Source organism: Malania oleifera, chromosome 3, assembly GCF_029873635.1.
Source record: "Malania oleifera isolate guangnan ecotype guangnan chromosome 3, ASM2987363v1, whole genome shotgun sequence".
Classification (NCBI taxonomy): domain Eukaryota; kingdom Viridiplantae; phylum Streptophyta; class Magnoliopsida; order Santalales; family Ximeniaceae; genus Malania; species Malania oleifera.
The window spans coordinates 11280322-11299765 of NC_080419.1; the positions used below are offsets into that span (position 1 = coordinate 11280322).

The 19444-nt window shown below is 38.1% G+C and overlaps 1 long non-coding RNA gene across 2 annotated transcripts in view; it reads right to left on the reverse strand.

Moving 5' to 3' along the window:
• The window catches only part of LOC131151015 (uncharacterized), a 56997-nt gene that overhangs the window by 32670 nt on the left and 4883 nt on the right, over window positions 1-19444 (reverse strand). For both annotated transcript variants that reach the window (XR_009135673.1, XR_009135674.1), the window contains exons 2-3: window positions 3786-3951; window positions 904-1258 (exon numbers count right to left, since the gene is read on the reverse strand). This is a non-coding gene — a long non-coding RNA (uncharacterized LOC131151015). The remainder of the gene's footprint in view (window positions 1-903; window positions 1259-3785; window positions 3952-19444) is intronic.

Below are 19444 nucleotides of genomic sequence, written 5' to 3' on the forward strand. Positions count from 1 at the left end.
CAACCCGACATTCATCTACAATTAAAAGTTCATTATGAAAGGCAATTGGAAAAACATATTTATGTCTATAAGCCCAAATTCAGAAAATTTTTTGGATTCTTCACATGTAATGTGCATTACAATGTGCAAAAGGAGTAATAACCAAAATGCCAGAACTCTTGTTAGTACATAGTCAGGAAAAGTATCAAACTGAAATTGATTTTTAAAACCCTAATAATTCCAACCCACTTGCTCAACAGATAGACTGAAATTAGATCACCTATTGACATCTGGATACCTTATTTAATTATCTCAAGTCCCAAGTCATCTTATTGCTTGCACTTCCTTACATTAGCACTTCAGCCTTCAGTAATATACTACCATATTAGAAAATAACATCATCTTGATAAATGAACTCAATGACTATACAATACCCTTTTTTTTTTGTTCAGAAGGGGGTTATATACATACTTTATTTTATTCATTTATTTATGTTTTTTTAGGGGGGGTGAAGGGGGATGAGGGGGCACATTTACTCTGGTAAATTTGTTAGAATACAACATTTAATTTTGAAGTCAAGTGACTCAAGTCATTAACCAAAACTACAGAAAATTATGACAAAACAATTTCTTAAGCCCCTCAAACTAGGAACCAACATTATGATGACCCATCAATTGTAATTAGTGACCCAATATTTGCACTGATGTAACTGTTTCTAAGGGTTCTGGTTGTACCAACTACTGAGTGACAGCCAAGCCACTTGGAACTTACAGGTGGAAGCTAGTGATGAGAGAACAAGGAGCACAACTAAAAAATTTTGCATAATCACATAACATAGCTAAAATTCACATAAAATTATCAAGTAAATAATTATACTCTTGAACTGTTAAAAAATAAAAAGAACAGGGTATTATCAAATCTGACCTTTAGCCGAATAGGACTTTCTTGAGTGGATCCACGTCAGCACCAGGAAATTTTGCTCGGATATACCGCTCAAGCGAGGCTGGCTTGCAAAACACTCCCTTCTACGTCCAGGCCTCTGAAGACATTTTGGAAGAAACATATATCTGTCACAATAGTAGCCAGAATTCGAGATTCTCCCTCCCACCTTCCAGCTCCAGGTATTGCCAGGATTAGGCCAATCAATGAGAGCATATGTTAAGCCTTCACCAGAAGCATAACGTGAAACTAGCCTAAGAAGAAAGCCATTCTCCTTTATACCAGCCGGGCTTTCATTACTTTCAATAGGAATTTCAGCTTCCATAGATTCCTTTCTTCGCTAGCAGAAATGAAAACAAATAAAAATATAATATTCTATGTATACTACAATACATAACCATTTTAAAAAGTCTGCACCTTAACCATTATAATTTGAGTTTGAGAGCTCTAATATATACAAGTCCCAAGCTTTAACCAGGATTGAAGTCCAAGACCTCCAAAAGTCCCAACCTTTAACCAAATCTCCCAAACCTTAATGTTCTTTAAAATACTTTTATGTGTTTATTTTTATATAATCAATTAATTTTTGTATTTTTATTGTTTCTTCTCTTGTATAACTAAGTTAATTTTACTTAAATTATGAATTATCATAAGTGATCGGACAAAATAGGATCTAGTAATTTTTTAAATTAAAGTTTGAAGTTCACTTGAACATTTCATACACACACGTGATAAATACTTGTAAGGAATGGTTCCTCCACGTACGATTTAGAATCAACCAATTAAAGGATGTAGCAGTAAGACCCACAACAAACCATACCTCTCACTTGCATGGGTCCAAGTACTAACATATCATCCTGTGAGTACTGATTAGAGGATTCTAAATCCTACACAGAGAAGTCATTATTTACAAGTTTTTCTCGTATTCAGGAATGAGTTGGCAGTTATAACATATTTATGTCTTAGTTAAAATTAGCCATGAATTGCCATATTTTCATACTAAAGTATCGTTACTATTCAATTAATAGTTGTGCAAGGATATTTTTAGGGGCCTGGCTCCTCTCCTCCGCAGGCAGCAGAGGACGATGGTCCTCTACACCCCCAGCTGTGCAACAATTGGTCATTCCAAAAATGAATGGCTATGATTCCAAAAAAAAAAAAATATTGCCCTTTTAAATTAACAAAACATGGTCATTTTATTCAACGGAAACCATCTCCTCCCTTGCATTCCCGCAGCACCTGTTATGTCTGATGAAGAAGATATTTTGGGAATCAGATTTTGTGAATATGATACATGAACAGCAGCTTGAAATTACTGTTCTGCTAGTAAATGAATATCTATTATGTCGTTAATGTTTTTCAACAATGGGGGTGTGGGAATTAGATTGATGGGAGGAGGTGGTGTGCCCTGTAAACACTGCTGGGCAGGAACTTGGATGTGCCGGTGAGCTTCTGCAGCACATCCTTGAAGTTTTTAGGTTCCACCTCGTACACTTTGTCAGGGGTTTCCGGACTGAGTACAGTACTGCTGACGATGAGGAACTTGTATTTGTTTTCCTATTGTCTTCCAGTGGTGTCGGCAGCAGCCGCTAGATTGAAGAGGATGAAGAAGAATAGCTGCACTTTTCCATTATATTTTGCCAACTCTATCTCAGTGTTATGCGGAGAGAGAATGAGAAGACACATGTTATGGGAAATGAGAATGGATCAAAATCTCTTCCTATATATAGATGATCAATTACTAATTAAATAATTTGAGAGAGAGAGAGAGAGAGAGATGGTAATAATGTGAAATGTGGATAGGAGGGGGGAGAGGAGGGAATTGGAGGCATAGGAAGGAGAGGTGAAGCAGTTGAAGAATGATTACGCAAAGGGAAAATGGAAATTCATAAAGGTTATACTGTTGTCTGCTGCCAGCGTATGCAGAGACTGTCCATTACCGCTAGAAATTGATGAAGGATATAAATCTTGTGAATCTCTCGGTTATCTTATACTTTGGCCTCATTCCTGTTTTGTTAATTTCAGTGGTTTTTCTAAAGCAGGTTTTCAGTCACTCAGAGAGATTGCTTTTGGGGATGGTGGAAGAGGAAGATAAGGTTAGTTTCGAGAAGTGATTTGTTCGATTCCAGGCAAAAAAAAAAGGCTGTACTAGCTCAAAACCAGAGAAGTTCAGAGCTTTGCGTCTGTGCAAGGAACTGAGGAAGTTCATAAAGCAAGCTATTGATTCAAGGTGCGTTCTAGCAGCTGCTCATATACCCTACATTCAAGTTCTTCGGCCCACAAAAGATTCACCAAATCTGATTCCCAAAATATCTTCTTCAATGAAACAGATTCACAAGGGAGTACAAGGGAGCAAATGGCATGAGCAGTTTTTGTCTAAACAAAATGATAGTTTTGTTAGATTAACAGGGCAGTAATTTTTTATTTTTTATTTTTTGGAATCATAGCCATCATCCTCTGCTGCCCACAAAGGACAGGTGCTGCAGCCACTTTGGGACATCGAAGAAGGAAATGACCTTCATATGCGTAAGAAATACACAATCAATTGAACTATTTTCTTAAACCCTGTGAAGAGTAGGTGAAGAAAGACTTGTGTCAAACGATTTCTACACGTAAAATTGGGAACCAACTGATGACAAAAGACTTAAACGCACAAAAGTGAGAGACATTTTGGCAGGGGTTCCAATTGTTAGTGATAATAATTATTTGCATTATATCAGGGTAAAATAACTCCGCCTGTGATGCACTTAAATGTCCTAATTTTTTCACACACAGCCGGTCCCAAGCCCGGGTTAAGGAGGAGGGTTGCGTTAGGTAGCTGACAGCCAGCGTAAAATTTGTCAGATCACTATGATATGAATCCTTACCGAATATTTGCTGGTGCGTCCCCTACGAGCGACGCGTTGCACTTGAACCACCCGGGTCTAGCGAAAAGTGGGCGAGGGTGGGCTAGGTCGTCGCCCCGAAGCGACGCGCCGTGTCGGCGCCCGGGTACGGTGTCAAATATGCGAGGGTTCCTGCATCATTCTGGACCTGTGTAGGTAAAGACATTAGTTCAGGAAACTAGGATTAGATTAGCAACTTGGAATATAGGGACACTTACGGGTAAAAAAGCATGGAAATTGTGGATACAATGATTAGAAGAAGAATTAATATAATTTGCCTTCAAGAAGCTAAGTGGGTGGGGGAGAAAGCTAGAGAAATCGATAAATCAGGTTTTAAACTTTGGTACACTGGAAAAGAAAAAACATAAGAATGGAGTAGGCATTCTTATAGAACAACTTAAACGACTTCGCGTTGTGGATGTAATAGTTACGGGCAGCTAGAGATTATAACACTCCCCCTTACTCGTCCCATGTATAACTAATATCATGATTTGTGTTTCTAACAGTGGGACGCCTAGGAGACTACGAAGTTGCATCGAGACCGAGAGTCACCCCGAAAGAAGAGAGACAAGGGTGTAGGTTGCAACGGCGGGATGAGACAAAACGAAACGCGAGTGAGCGGGAAGGGAAGGGACGCCCTTTGGAACGATGAGATGGCTGAGTATGATACAAGGCATTTACCAGGGACTTAGAAATATTAGTAACAGGAGGTCGATCTGGGACGGAACGTTGGAAGCGAGAATAGAGTGAGACACAATTCGTGAAGAGGAGACATAGAGGATATGGATTGGAGAGCAGAAGCAGAGTACTATGATTGTATGATGATCTATCGCCACTTTGCCTTAGTGTATCCTGATTTTAGTCTAGACTTAGAAGAAAATTGCCTGCAAGAAGATGAAATAGGAACACTTACGAAGCAATTCACGCGGACACAAAATCGAGAGTCAATAGTTTTTTTAATAGGTTATGGGTATGGTCGTGCAATCATGACAAGGCTTGCTAAGTTAGTTCAGGTGAAAAGCTCCCACACAACCTAGAGTTTCGCGTGTTAGTATATGCCTTAAAAAATGGAAGAAAAAGGATAAGAAAAAGGATAAAAATAAAACCAGTTAGGAGGAACTCGAGAACGTATGAATGGATGGAACCCTCAAAATGGAGAAACCTAATCCAATAAAGATAAAATGATCACAGATGGGGAGGCCCTATGGGTAGGGCGATAGATTCAAGTACTCTTTGACGTAGAATTAGCTAACTCTATAAACAGTACGATCTAGGCCTCAAAGAGATTTTAGGCGCAGACCATGGGGAAGAGTTTCTGTCACAATCAAAGAAAGTGGTGTGGGAATAAAGATTGTACACAAAATGACATAAGAGACAAAAGAATTTTGCGTATAAAATCGGGCAAAAATGTATGTTAAACAACGAAACTTTGAAGCCCTGTAATAAGAGGACACAGAAAAGTACATGCAAACCGCGGCACGTCGTAGTCTGACGAAATCTAGCAGCATTAGTAGTCTGTCGTATGATAGATAGTACAAAAGAAGGGGCAAAGAGATATATTAAACTTGCTAAAGCTAGAGAAGAAGAATCCAGGCCTTCGGACAGTATAAATGATAAAACTGGGAATGAATTGTCTTGGTTAAGGACCGAAAGCATGAATAGAGAAAGATGTGCGAAGTTGAGTTAGCCTTAGTAAGTGTTATTAAACTGCCTGCAAACCCCATCCAGAGCAAGGCTTCAATTCGCATGTCCAATGAGCCGGCCCGCGAGGAAAAAGACTCACAATATAAGATTTATTCGCTAACATTCCGCCAGTCCGAAGCTTAGTTTGCCTCAAACCTAGCAGGAGAAACTGGGGCACGCTTTGGACCAGAGAAACATCCCCGACTTGCAAGTTTGGACGATGCTGTGGTGATCAACGGCCTTATCTGGTCCTAATTTCTTTAATACCCTTGTCCCATTACAGAACACTGCCCGCTGCCTTGGCGGCCCGCCCTTTCCTACACCTCGCACCAATCCCACGGAGCTTTCCACCATAGTCCTACCTATTTTGTCCTAGCTGACGTACCACTTCTGCGTCTCCGCTTGTATGAGCCAGCTATCACATTCACTATGGGGAAAACCCCTGAGCTACGGATTGAACCAGAGTTACAGGTTTCAGATACCGACCTACTGCTTTCTATGCAAATCCAATTTGGTTTTTATGTCGGTGAGATCTACATAGAAGTATGGACTTTAAGAAGATTAATGGAACAGTTCTAGGAGAATACACGCCAGACCCCTGTGGCCGTTGCTTTATGTACATATTGCCCTTGAACAAAGAATATGATAGGCGTACTAGGAAAAGTTTTATGGGTGAGGTTGTAGAAAAAAATGGTGTTGTATGTTGTAGGTATACACGATTCATTAAGGCTATGGACGATGGGCAGTAAGATGTTAAAGACTATAGCTGGAAAGAAAACGAGAATTTCCAATTACATAGGTGAGTACATCAAGGATCTGCTTTGAGTCCCTTATCATTTTGCTTTAGTGATGGACCCAGACGAAGAGTATTTCAAAAGGAGGTTTCCAATGGTGTAGTGTTTGCAGAGATATTGTATTACTGAGCAAATAGCCGGATGGTCGTCGAGGCGGAGGTTAGCCTCTATGGAGAGACGCTTTGGAATCGAGACGGCGTTAAGATAATAGAAAGTAAACCAGACTATATTGCCAGGTCATTTTCGTAATGATAGGAGGCATATCTGATGCCAAAGTTACAATTGATGATGAAACCATAAATAGTACTTGAAGATATTCCGATTCCTCTTGGATCTATATTAGCAAGCTCGAAGGAGACATTGAAGATGATGATTATGCATAGCGTTAAAGCATAAGGTTTGAGAGTAAAATGGGATCAAGACGTTCTTTCACCACGACTGCCCACCTATGTAACCTATATAGATAGTGCCCTCACACCTAGAAAGTTGAGACAAGGGAAGTTTGATAGGAGCTATGCTAGTAAAGACCAAGGCCATGATATATAGCGACAGGAATGTGGGCGCTAAGAAAACATATGATATCCAAAACAGTCATGCCCTCTCGGTTGTTGCCTGGTTAATTGGAGGATGCTTTCAGAGTGGTGACCAACGCAGTGGTGTATATAACATTAAGTATATAATATGATAATATTATAGGCTATGAACTAGTCGTGGTAAGTATTAGGTGTTGAATAGCATCCTATTTATATTCGTTAGATAACGATAAGTAATGAGATTACACAGACACTCTATTCATAATTGTGTAAGGATCGACGTCAGACTGGTAATTGCATGGAACACTTGCCAAGTAGGCCTGATACGTCTGCAACATGTGAGGAAGAGGAGACTTAGTTACGGCGGGTGGCAGTTCGAAGGTAGGGTAGGGGGCTATGTAAGTAGACTTTAAAATAACTTGGGAGGAAGGATAGTGGCAAGGCTTTAATGGCTTTGAACATCTATCCCAAGAAATGCAGATCCAGATAGCATAAACGTAATGGCGGTGGGATAAAAGGATTCATATAGCCGGAACCTCACAACTTCGTGGGACCTACGGCCGTGGTTTTGTTGTCTGTTGTTATTATCAGGGAGAGAGTATTTTTTCCCTTTGTAATACTTGAGTAGGACTAAATAAGCCATATTTTATCTCTTATATTGCACGCCTAATGATGCAAGAAAGCTTGTGTCTTATATCCGCTACATAACTTTTGCGTCCTCTTGATTCCTAATAGTGGTATCAGAGCGACTTGCAAGTATCGGTCAGGTTACTATTGTGTTGAATTCCACTAGACCATCGCGCCGTGTTCCCGTTTTCGGAGGTCGTTTCCGTCACCATCATTTGGTAGTTCTCAGTGCATGCGGTTTCCTTCGTTTGTTACTAGCGTTCTGTTCGAGGGCACGTGATCTGATAGCCACAAGAAACGGTACTATTAATCTCATTTACGACCCAGAACTTGTAATTTATTAGAACCCTTGAAATTTGAACTGAATAGTCTACGCGCACACCAAAAAATTTGTCCACCATCCTGGGGAAAATTGTACGCAGCTGTGTTTGCATCTCCAAAGATCTGACCTTGTTGTAGTCATTGGGTTTCCCTGGGTTCACTTACAAAACATAAAACCTGTTTTTTCTGAATTCGTTATTGTCATCATGGAATCGCTTTTTACTGGGTTTGCTGGGATGGGATAGCACCAAACGAACTGAGGTTGTAAAAATCGATTTTCGGGATACATGTGTTTGGACAAAGAATGCGGTTATGTTCGTTATTGTTTTCTAGTGGATTCTGTGCTCTTAGCGAAATTTGGCACGGTGGATTTGACTTTTTATTATTTAGGTGGTTCATGGAGCTGTGACTCATCGAATTTGTTGGCACAACCTTGATTGGTCGGATGCGTATGTTTGGTTTTCGCGTCGGCATGTCTCATTGATGATTTGTTCTTATATCTGTGGGTTATGTGTTGTTGTTCGTAATGGCCTTAGTGAACAGGGGAGGGGGATTAGATGCATCTCTACAATCTATTAGCTGTACGGTGGGATGGTTTTATAAAAATATTCCGTATTGAGGTTAGTGCAGAAAAAAATTTCTTAAATGGGAAGATAGATATGGAGTTATGCCAGGTCTGGGGTTTTTGTAAACTTGTGGAGGTGCAGATGAGTAATTTAGGGGCTGATATTGGTTGCATGTGTACGGGATTGGAATACGCATAATCTAAGGTTAGTACTTGAACAACAATTTTTGTTGTAGTTGCGATTGGTGTATTTCTATGATAGTGTGAAAGGAAACTGCTAAGAGTTTGGGTGCCACTTGGCAAGATGTGAGTTCAGTCTAACTTGCTGTTCAGAGAAATTGGAAATGGCTATCGAGCACGAACAAAGGAGGGAGTGTTCAGGATTTTATTTCTACAATGACTGCATCTTTGGGATCAATGTCTCTCACAGAATCTGATGGAGGAATTACCGGTCAGAGAAGTCATCGCTCCCTACTATTGCATGTACGGGACAGAGATGACGATGATCCATATTTCTTATATGGCTCTCCCGTGTATGAATTGTCGTGGTGCATTTCATGGAAAATCGATTAGCATTGAGTTCCACTGTGCCCTCAGTTAGTCGGGGTGGTCACTAAGTTTTGCCCAAAGGAGATCATCTCAAATCTCAGAGGAAAGGAAACATATCCCCATCTGCATCCGTTTTGGCTCTGTTCCTCTACACAACCCCGCTTTCAGTCGAGGAACGTCTTGCCTCACCCCTAGATATGAGTAGCAATTATGGTCGGATAAGAGAGAAGAGGGACATTGGAAGGCTGCAGTGCTCCAAAATTGTTGAACAAGACTCAAACTTCACGTAATACCTGATGTGGACGAAATGGAGGCGGAAGAGTTGACATTCCTCGCGTCATGGGGGTTCCAATGCCCCGAGCAAGGGCGCGGACCAGGAGGGCACCAATTCCAATAGCGGGGCAGTTGTGCCTTCATCGAATAACCCAGGGCAGGAATGACTCATTGACCTCGAAGAGTTGTCATTGCAAATATAGTCCAAAAGTTTATTGCTTCACAACCAAATGATTGTCCACTCGCATCTGCAGGAGTAAGTTTGTCATAGTCTATCCCTAAGGTCTATCCTCTTATGTGGGGGTTGTAGATCTAGGAATTCTATATATGCCCCTAGCGTCTCTCTTTGGGCGTCTAACATCCATCATGTTTTTCTTCATGAATCTGTGCTTTCCTGTTGCATAGGACACACTTGGATTTTTTAAAGGGCTGTTAGGTATCCAATTCTGTCCTCATATTTTTTCACCTTTCATATATTTATTGCCTTTACCTAAATAACTGCATGAGTTTGTCTTTGTTGATAAATATGGTTTGTGATGTTGTGTTCTCTGTTCTTTTTCCTAATTCTTGTCATGGAGGAGCCTCATCAAGGAAGCTAATGGCCTACGTCCGTTAGAAGAGCAGAGGTGGCAATTATGTTTTGGATTGAGCTTGTGCGGTTCCGGATCTGTCGGCAGACTCGCGAGTAGGACCTTCTTTTGCTGAATTATTCCTTTGGGGCTCCTATTTGATGGACAGAGAAGGTCGGCTCACCATGGAGATATTCGGAAGGAGGTGTAAACCCGACGAAGGCGTCGTGGTGACCTACCACGATACCCAATAATTATTCGCAAAAACACACAGTAATTATGTAGTACTCCACTCAGGGAAGGTGTGGGGCCGACCCGTGAAAACGCTGGCCCCCTCAAGGTGTTACCATTTTAGTATAAGTCTTATGAGACAAGGCGGAGTCGTTTGGGTAATAAGAAACTAAATCGATGTATAGTCTGACTGTGTTCATCATTATACAAATTCAATTGGAAAACATTTATGTCTATAAAGATAATAAAATAAGCCCAAAATTCAGAAAATTTTTTTGGATTCTCTTCACATGTAATGTGCATTAACACAAAATGTTGCAAAGAGTAATATAAAAACCAAATTCCTGAACTCCTTTGTTTAGTGGTCTCTGGGAGTCAGGAAAAGTAATCAAACGAAACAACTGAAATGTTTTTTTAAAAAAAAAAAAAATGTTTTTAAAAAAAACAAAAAAACGCCTAATAATTCCAACGCCACTTGCCCAACAATAGACTGAAATTAGAATCCACCTTATTGACATCATGGATACCTAAATTTTAATTATCACTCAAGTCCCCATATTCATCTTAAAATTGTAATTGCTTTGCACGTCCTTACCAGTAGCACTATCAGGCCTTCCCAAGTAATATACTCCCCATATTAGAAAATAACATCATCCTTGATAAATGACTCATTGACTATACACTACCCTTTTTTTTTTTTTTTTTTTTTGTTCAGGATGGGGGTTTTATATACATACTTTTTTATTTTTTATTTATTCATTTATATATATTTCATTTTATTTATTTGTTTTTTTTTAGGGGGGGGTTGAAGGGGGATGAGGGGGCCACATTTTTACTTTACTTCCCTGGTAAATTTGGTTAGAAATACAACATTAATTTGGAAGTCAAGTGGAACTCCAAAGTCATTAAACCAAAACTAGTACAGAAATTTGACAAATAAACAATTTCTTAAGCCCCTCAACTAGGGAACCAACATTATGATGGACCCATCCAATTGTAATTAGTGACCCAATATTTGACACTGATGTAACTGTTTTCCTAAAGGAAGGGTTCTGGTTGTTCACCACTACTTGATTTTACTGAGTGACAAGCCCAAGGCCCCTTGGAACTTACGGTGGAAGCTAGTGATGAGAGAACACAAGGCAAGCCAACTAAAAAATTTTGCATAATCATCACAAACATACATAACTACCTAAATTCACATAAAATATCAGTAAATAATTAGTAAACTCTTTTGAAACTGTTAAAAATAAAAAGAACAGGGTAATTATCAAATCTGAACCTTTAAGCCCCGAATAGGACTTTCTTGAGTGGATCCCCCCACGTCAGCCAACCAGAAAATTTTTTGCCTCGGATTTTACCGCTCAACAAAGCGAGGTGCTTGCCAAAAACACCGTCCTCTTTTCTAACTCTCGTCCAGGCCTCTGAAGCCATTTTGGAAGAAACATATATCTGGTCACAATAGTAGCCAGAATTCGAGATTCCTCCCTCCCCACCTTCCCAGCCTCCAGGTATTGCCAGGATTAGGCCAATCAATTGAGAGCATATGTTGTAAAAGTGGTTAAATCCTTCACCACCATAAGCAATAACGTGAACTAGCCCCTAAGAGAAAAGGCCCATTTCTCCTTTATTTACCCAGCCATAACCAGCCGTGCTTTCATTACTTTCCCAATAGGAATTTTCAACAAGCTTTCCATAGATTTTTTCCCTTTTTTTTCCCTTCGCTAGCCAGAATGAAAAAATAAAAATATAATATTCTAATGTATACACAATACATAACCATTTTTAAAAAGTCCTGCACTTAAAAATATAAAATAATAACCATTTATAATTGGAGTGAAGAGCTCTAAATATATACAAGTCCCAAGCCTTTAAAAATAAAAACCAGGATTGAAGTCCCAAGACCTCAAAAGAAAATCCAACCTTTAAAAATTAAAAAACCAAATTCTCCCAAACCTTAATGTTCTTTTGAAAAATACTTTTAATTTGTGTTTATTTTTTATATAAATTTATTAAATTTTTTTTTTTTTTTTTATTTTTAAAACAAAATTGTTTCTTCTTTCTTGTATCACTAATTTCATTTTTATCACTTCCTACTTCTTCCTTATCATAAGTGATCATCGGAACCAAAATAGGATCTAGTAATTTTTTTAAATTAAAGTTTGAAGTTCCTTGAACATTTTCCATACACACACGTGATAATACTTGTAAGGAATGGTTCCTTCCGAATGGTTTCCTCCACGTTTACGATTTTAGAATCAAGCACACATCAACCAATTAAAAGGATGTATCAAGTAAGGACCCCACAACAAACATAACCTCTCAACTTGCATTGGGTCCAAGAACTAAACATATCATCCTGTGAGTTACGATTAAGAGGATTCCTAATCCTAATAACACAGAGAGTCCTTTATTTTTACAGTTTTTTCACTCTCGTATCAAGGAATGAGTTGGCAGTTATAAATAATTTATGCCTTAGGTTTAAAATAGCCATGAATTTTGGCCATATTTCAATAACTAAAGTTATCGTTATACTATTCCAATTAATAGTTGTGCAAAAGGAATATTTTTTAGGGGGCCTGGCTCCTCTCCCCTCTCCTTCCTCCGCAGGCAGCAAGAGGACGATTGGTCCTCTAAACAACAAAAAAAAAACAAACACCAGCTGTTGCAACAATCTGGTCATTTTCCCAATTCCCAAAACCAAAAAATGATTGGTCTAATGTTCCCAAAAAAAAAAATATTGTGCCCCTTTTATAAAATTAACAAAACATGGTTCATTTTTTTTTTATTAATTCACCTGAAACCATCTCCTCCCTGCATATTCCCCGCGCCCCACCTGGTTATGTCCTGAATGAGAAGATATTTTTTTTTTTTTGGGAACAGTCAGATTTTGTGAATATGATACATAAATGAAAGCAGCTTTTGAAATACGGTTTCTGCTGCTAGTAAATGAATATCTTATATGGGGTCTATTTATGTCGTTAATTATGTTTTTTTTTTTTCAACAAAATGGGGGGTTTGTGGGAAATTAGATTTGATGGAGTGGGTTGTGTGCCCCTGTAAACACTGCTGGGCAGGAAACTTAGAATGTGCCGGGTGAGCCTTCTGCAGCAACAATCCCTTGAAGTTTTTTTTTAGGGTTTCCAACCTCGGTACCTTTTGTCAGGTGTTTCCGGACTGAGTACAGTACTCTTACTTTTACTTGCTTACGATGAGGTGGACTTGGTATTGTTGTTTTTTTCCTTTCCCCCCCTATTGTTCTTCTCCGTGTGGTCGCGTCAGGGCCGCCCTACTTAGATTGAAGAGGATGAAGAAGAATAGCTGCACTTTTCCTTATATTTTTGCCAACTCATCCATCTCAGTTTTGTTCGGAGAGAGAATGAGAAGACACATGTTTGGGAAATGAAGAATGGATCAAAATCCTCTTCCTAGTATAGATGATCATTACTTAACTAATTAAAAATTTAATATTTTTTTGAGAAGAGAGAGAGAGAGAGGATGGTAATAATGGAAATGTGGTAGGAGGGGGGAGAGGAGGGAATGGAGGCCATAGGAAGGAGAGGGAAGCAGTTGAAGAATGATTACGCAAAGGGAAAATGGAAATTCATAAAGGTTTATAACTGTTGTCTGCTTGCAGCGGTTATGCAGAGACTGTCCATTACCGCCTAGAAATTGATGAAGGATATAAATCTTAGTGAATCTCTCGTTATCTTTTTATCTTTGGCCTCATTCCGTTTTGTTATTTTCAGTTTGGTTTTCTAAAGCAGGTTTCAGTCACTCAGAGAAGATTGCTTTTTTGGGGATGGTGGAAGAGGAAGATAGGTTTAGTTTCCGAGAAATTTGATTTGTTTTTCGATTCCAGGCAATAAAAAAAGAAGGCTGTACTAGCTCAAAACAGCTCAAACCAAGAGAAGTTGCAGAGCTTTGTTGCGCCGTCGTGCAAGGAAATCGAAGGAAGTTTCATAAAGCAAGCTTATTGAATTCAAGGGTGCTTTTCTTAAGCAGCTGCTCATATCCCCTACAATTCAAGTTTTTTCTTCTTCGGGCCCACAAAATATTCCACCAAATTTGAATTTCTCCAAAATATCTTCTTCAATGACACGATTCACAAGGGAAGTAAAATGGAAGCAAAACAAAAAATGGCATGAGCAGTTTTTTTTTTGGTCTAAAAAACCAAAATGATAGTTTTTGTTAGATAACCAGGGCAGTAATTTTTTTATTTTATTTTTGGGAATATAGCCATCATCCTCTGCCCTGTCCTGGCTGCCCACAAAGGACAGGTGCTGCAGGCCCATTTTGGGACATCGAAGTAGGAAATATGACCCTTCATAATTGCATAAGAAATACACAATCAATATCAATTGAAACTATTTTCTTAAACCCTGTGAAGAGTTAGGTGAAGAAAGAAGCTGTTGTCCCCCCCAAACGAGTTTCTGTAATTTCTCTACAACGTTAAAATTGGAACCAACTGATGACAAAGACTTAAAAAAACGTCATCAAAAGTGAGAGACTTTTTGGCAGGGGTTTCCATTGTTAGTGATAATAATTATTTGGCCTTGCATTATATCAGGGTAAAAATAAAACTCCCGCGCTGTGATGCACTAAATGGTCCCTAATTTTTTTTCCACACACAAGCCGGTCCCAAGCCCCGGGTTTAAGGAGGAGGTTGCGTTAGGTAAGCTACCAGTGACAGCCAGCGTAAAATTTTGTCCAGATCACATGATATGAACTCCTTAACCCGAATTTTTGCTGGTGCGTCCCCTACGAGCGACGCGTTTGCACTTGAACCACCCCGGGTCTAAAAGGCGAAAAGTGGCGAGGGTGGGCTAGGGTCCGTTCCGCCCCCCGAAGCGACGCGCCCGTGGTCGGCCGGCCCGGGTACGGTGTCAAATTATTAATGCGAGGGTTTCCTGCAAATCATTTCTGGACCTGTGTAGTAAGACAATTAGTTTTCAGGAAACTATGATTAGATTAGCAACTTTTGGAATATAGGGACACTTTACCGGGTAAAAAAGCATGAAATTGTGGAATACAATGATTTAGAAAAGAAATAATATATTTGCCTTTCAAGAAGCAAGTGGTGGGGAGAAGCTAGAGAAAAATCGATAAAAATAACAGGTTTTTAAAAAAAAAATTATAAAAAAAAACCTTTGGTTACACTTGAAAAGAAAAACATAAGAATGGAGTAGGCCCATTATTATAGACAAAAACTTAAGAAAATCGCGTTGTGGATGTAATTAGAGTAAGGGATAGAATTATAAAAAATCAAAATGGTTAATAATGACCAAGATAATTAAATTCATTTAGTGCTTATGGCTCCTTCAATTTTGGCTTAGCAGAAAATCTTAATTAAGAGACAATTTTTTGGGAAGATATGGATAGTAATTATACACAGGCATAACCAGGGAACTTGAAGAAAATATTTTTATTAGGAGGATCTGAATGGACACGTTGGAAGAGATAATAAATTATATGAAGGATCCAAATAAGAGGATATGGATATGGAAGACAAAAAATGAGTCTGGGGAGGATGATCTTAGACTTTGCTATGCATATGATTTAGTATATGAATACTTTCTTTGCTTTAAGGAAGAGAAAAGAACACTTAATAAAAACCATTAAAAGTGGACAAAAATAGAAGTCAAATAGAGTTTTTTTTTAACTAGGAGGGTAGATCCGTGTATCATCAAAGTATTTGTAAAGTTTATTTTCAGGTGAAAGTCTAACCACAAACAACATAGAGTTCTTAGTGTTAGATATATGCATTTAAAAAATGGAAGAAAAAGGATAAAATAAACCAGTTTTAGGAGAACTAGATGGTGAACCTAAAGGAGAAAATATAATAAAATTTTAAGATACCATGATCAACAAAGATGGGGATTGGACGCTTAGAGGATGGATAGATTCCAATTACTCTCTTACTCTTTTGGAATAGATTAGCTAACACTCTATTAAAAAAGATAGCAAAAGAAGATTTTAGGCGAATCAGGGGAAGATTTCTCAATTAGCAAGAAGTTTGGTGGTGGGAATAAGATGTACAAAAATCATAAAGACAAAAAGAATTTGGTAAAAACGTGGCAAAAATGTCGAAACAAACGATAACTTGAAAAATAATAAGGAAGGCAAGAAGATGCAAAAAGGGCCCGTTAGTGAAAGCTAAATATAGATCATTTAATAGTTTTTTGTATGATAGATTTAGGTCAAAAGAAAAGGGTAAAGAGATATATTTAAAACTTGCTAAAATAAAAGCTAGAGAAAGTAAGAACAAGGACTTAGGGAAATGTAAAATGTATAAAAGTGGAGGATGATATTGTCTTGTTAAGGACGAAGATATTTAAAAAAGAAAAGATGGCGAAGTTACTTTAAGTAAGTTTTTTAAATGAAACCAAATAGAAAGAAGGCTTTTAATTGTAGAATTGTCAAATGAGGAAAGACTAAAATATAAGATTTATTCGAAAAATTAGATTAACGAAGTTAAGTTTTTGCACTAAAACGATGAAAAATGGAAAGCTATGACCAGATACATTCCCCAATTGAAGTTTTGGAAATGCTTGGTTGATAACGGGAATTATAAATATGGTTCACTTAATTTATTAATTTTTACAATTGTAAAAACTAAGAAAATTGCGCAGATGGAAATTGAGGAAAAGCACTTTAAATAATAAAATATTAAAAAATTAAATACCTTGATAATATACAAAAATAAAAAAGGGAAGATATCCAAATTGTAAAAAAAAAATAACTATCGTGGATAATAACTATGAGTTCATACGATTGAAACTATGGGAAAGAGTGTTGAACAAAGATTAAGGTTTAGAAAACGAAGATCTCAGAAAAAGAAAATCAATTGGTTTTAATTGCCTGGGAGATCTACCATAGAAGCTATTTATTCTTTTAAGAAGATTATGGAAAAGTTTTAGGGAAAAGAAGAGGGACTTGCATATGATATTTATTTGTTGACCTTGAAAAAGCATATGATAGGATCCCTAGGAAAGTTTTTATAAATGGTGGGTTTTAGAAAAAATGGTGTATGTTTGTAGGTATAAAAAAAACATAACGATGTCATTAAGGATAATGTACGATGGAGGTAATGACTGTGTAAAGACTAATAAGATGAGAACTAGAGAATTTCCAATTACCATAGGTGTCATCAAGGATCTCTCTGCTTTTGAGTCCTTATCTTTTTTTGCTTTAGTGATGGACCAAATTGACTAAGAGTATCAAAAGGGAGGTTCCATGGTGTATTTTTGTTTGCAGATGAATATTGTATTAAAAATAATTGACGAAACTAGGATGGAGTAATGCTGAGTTAGAATTATGGAGAGAGAAGAAGCTTTGGGAAATCGAGAGGCTTTAAGAAAAGATAAATAGAAATAAAACAGAATATATGAAATGTTAATTTTTAAAGTATGATAGGATGAATATGGAGACAAAGTTAAACAAACTGGATTGATGAAGAAATAAATATACCTACTTGTAGATTTTTTCGATACCTTGGATCTATTATGCCCAGCCTGACGGAGAATTGGAAGATGATGTATGCAAAATAGAGTTAAAAAGCAAGTTTGGGTAAATGGAGAAAGTTTCCTTTCAAGTGTTCTATTGATCTTAGAATACCCTTAAAATTGAATGGGAAATTTTTATAAGGACAGCTTTATAAGAACCAGCCTAATGCTATATGGATTCAGAATGTTTGGGCGATGAAGAAACATAATATCCAAAAGTAAAAGTTGCCAAGATGGGGATGCTGTAGATGGAGGTTGAGTGGTAATAACATTAAAAAGATAATTAAGGAATGAACATATTCGTGTAAGTTGGTGTAGCTCCTATAGAATATAAGATAGGGAAGGACACACCTCAGAATTGTTATGAACACTTTGCAACGTGGAGCCCTATTAGTGCACCTGTGAAGGAAGAGTGACACCTTAGTTACTGTGGGAGGCAGTTGAAGGGTAGGGTAGACCTAAATAACCTTGGGAGAAGATAGTGAGTAAGGATTAATGTCTTTTGAATCTATCCAAAAGAAAATGGTCCATGATCGCATTAATAATTGGCGGAAAGGATTCATATAGCGCGCGACCCCCACTTAGTGTGACTAAGGCTGGTTTTGTTTGTTTGTTGTTATAATCAGGTAAATAGTCCTTTTTCCCCTCCCCTTTTTATTTCCCTTTGTAGGCGCTATAAAGCCCATATTTTAAGTCTCTTTATTAGAAACCCCCTAATGATTCAATGAAAGCTTTTTTTCTTTTCCAACTTTTTTTGCTCCTCTTTGATTCTAAGAACCATGGTATCAGAGCCATGGTCAGGTTTTACTTTGGTTTTTTTTGTTCCCATCATCCTCACATCTATGTTCTTCAGATACGTTTCCCTTCTTTCCCGAAGGAGCGTCGTTTTTCCCGTTTCGTTTTTCCCGTCAAACCATCATTTTTGTTGTTCCTCATGCAAATCGTTATCGTTTTCCTTCCTTCCTTCGTTGTCTCTATCCCCGCTTTATCCTGTTTCGATGGCCGTTTCTCGCAAAGAAACTGGACTCCTTACTCGCACTCTAAAACTCTAAACTACCTACACTGACCCAGAACTTGGAATTTATTAGAACCCTTGAAATTTGAACTGCATAGACTCCGCGCACACCAAAAAATTTGTCCCATTTCTGGGGAATTGTCCGCCCGCTATGTTCTGCATCTCCAACGACTCCTCGTGTAGTCATTGGTGTTTTCCTGGGTTCTTACCAACATAAAACCTGTTTTTTCTGAATTCGTTATTGTCATCATGGAATCCGCCTTGTTTTACTTTTTTACACTTGGGTTTTGCTGGGATACAAGAACTTGAGGTGGGTAAAATCGATTTTCCCCCCTTCCCGGGCTCGACATGTTTTTGGATTTAAAATGGTTCGAAACTTATGGTTTTTTCTAGTGGATTCTGGCTTTAGAAGTTAAATAGAAGGAATTTGGTGGACTGTGGTTTTTTGCCTTTTGGTTCGAAGTTTGACTCATGATTTTGTTGGATTCCTGCTTGGCTCGGTATTGGCCATGTTTGGTTTCGCTCGTCATTCTCAGATTTGATTTGTTTCTTTATTATCTTGGGGTATATTTGTTGTTTTTTTTGTTTCGTAAATGTCTAGTGAACAGGATGATTCTCTACAATCTATTAGTGTAATTGTACGGTGGATGGTAAAATTATCTCTTATTGGAGTTATGTGATGAAAATTTCTTAAAGGGTACGAAGAATGGGAGTTTATGCCTCGGGTCTGGCTTTGTTAAAACCTGTGGGGGGAATTGATAAATATTTAGGACCTTATTGGATGCTCCTCGGAAAACGCATAACTCCTAAGGTTATTACTTGGAAAACAATTCCTGTTGATGTTGCATGGGGAAATTCAATTGGTTGAAAATATGAAACGCTAAGTTTTGGGTCCTTTGGCAAAGATTGTATGTTTTTCGTCTTAACTCTTTTTTGCTGTTACAGTATCAATTTGGAAATGGATATTCGAGCCCAC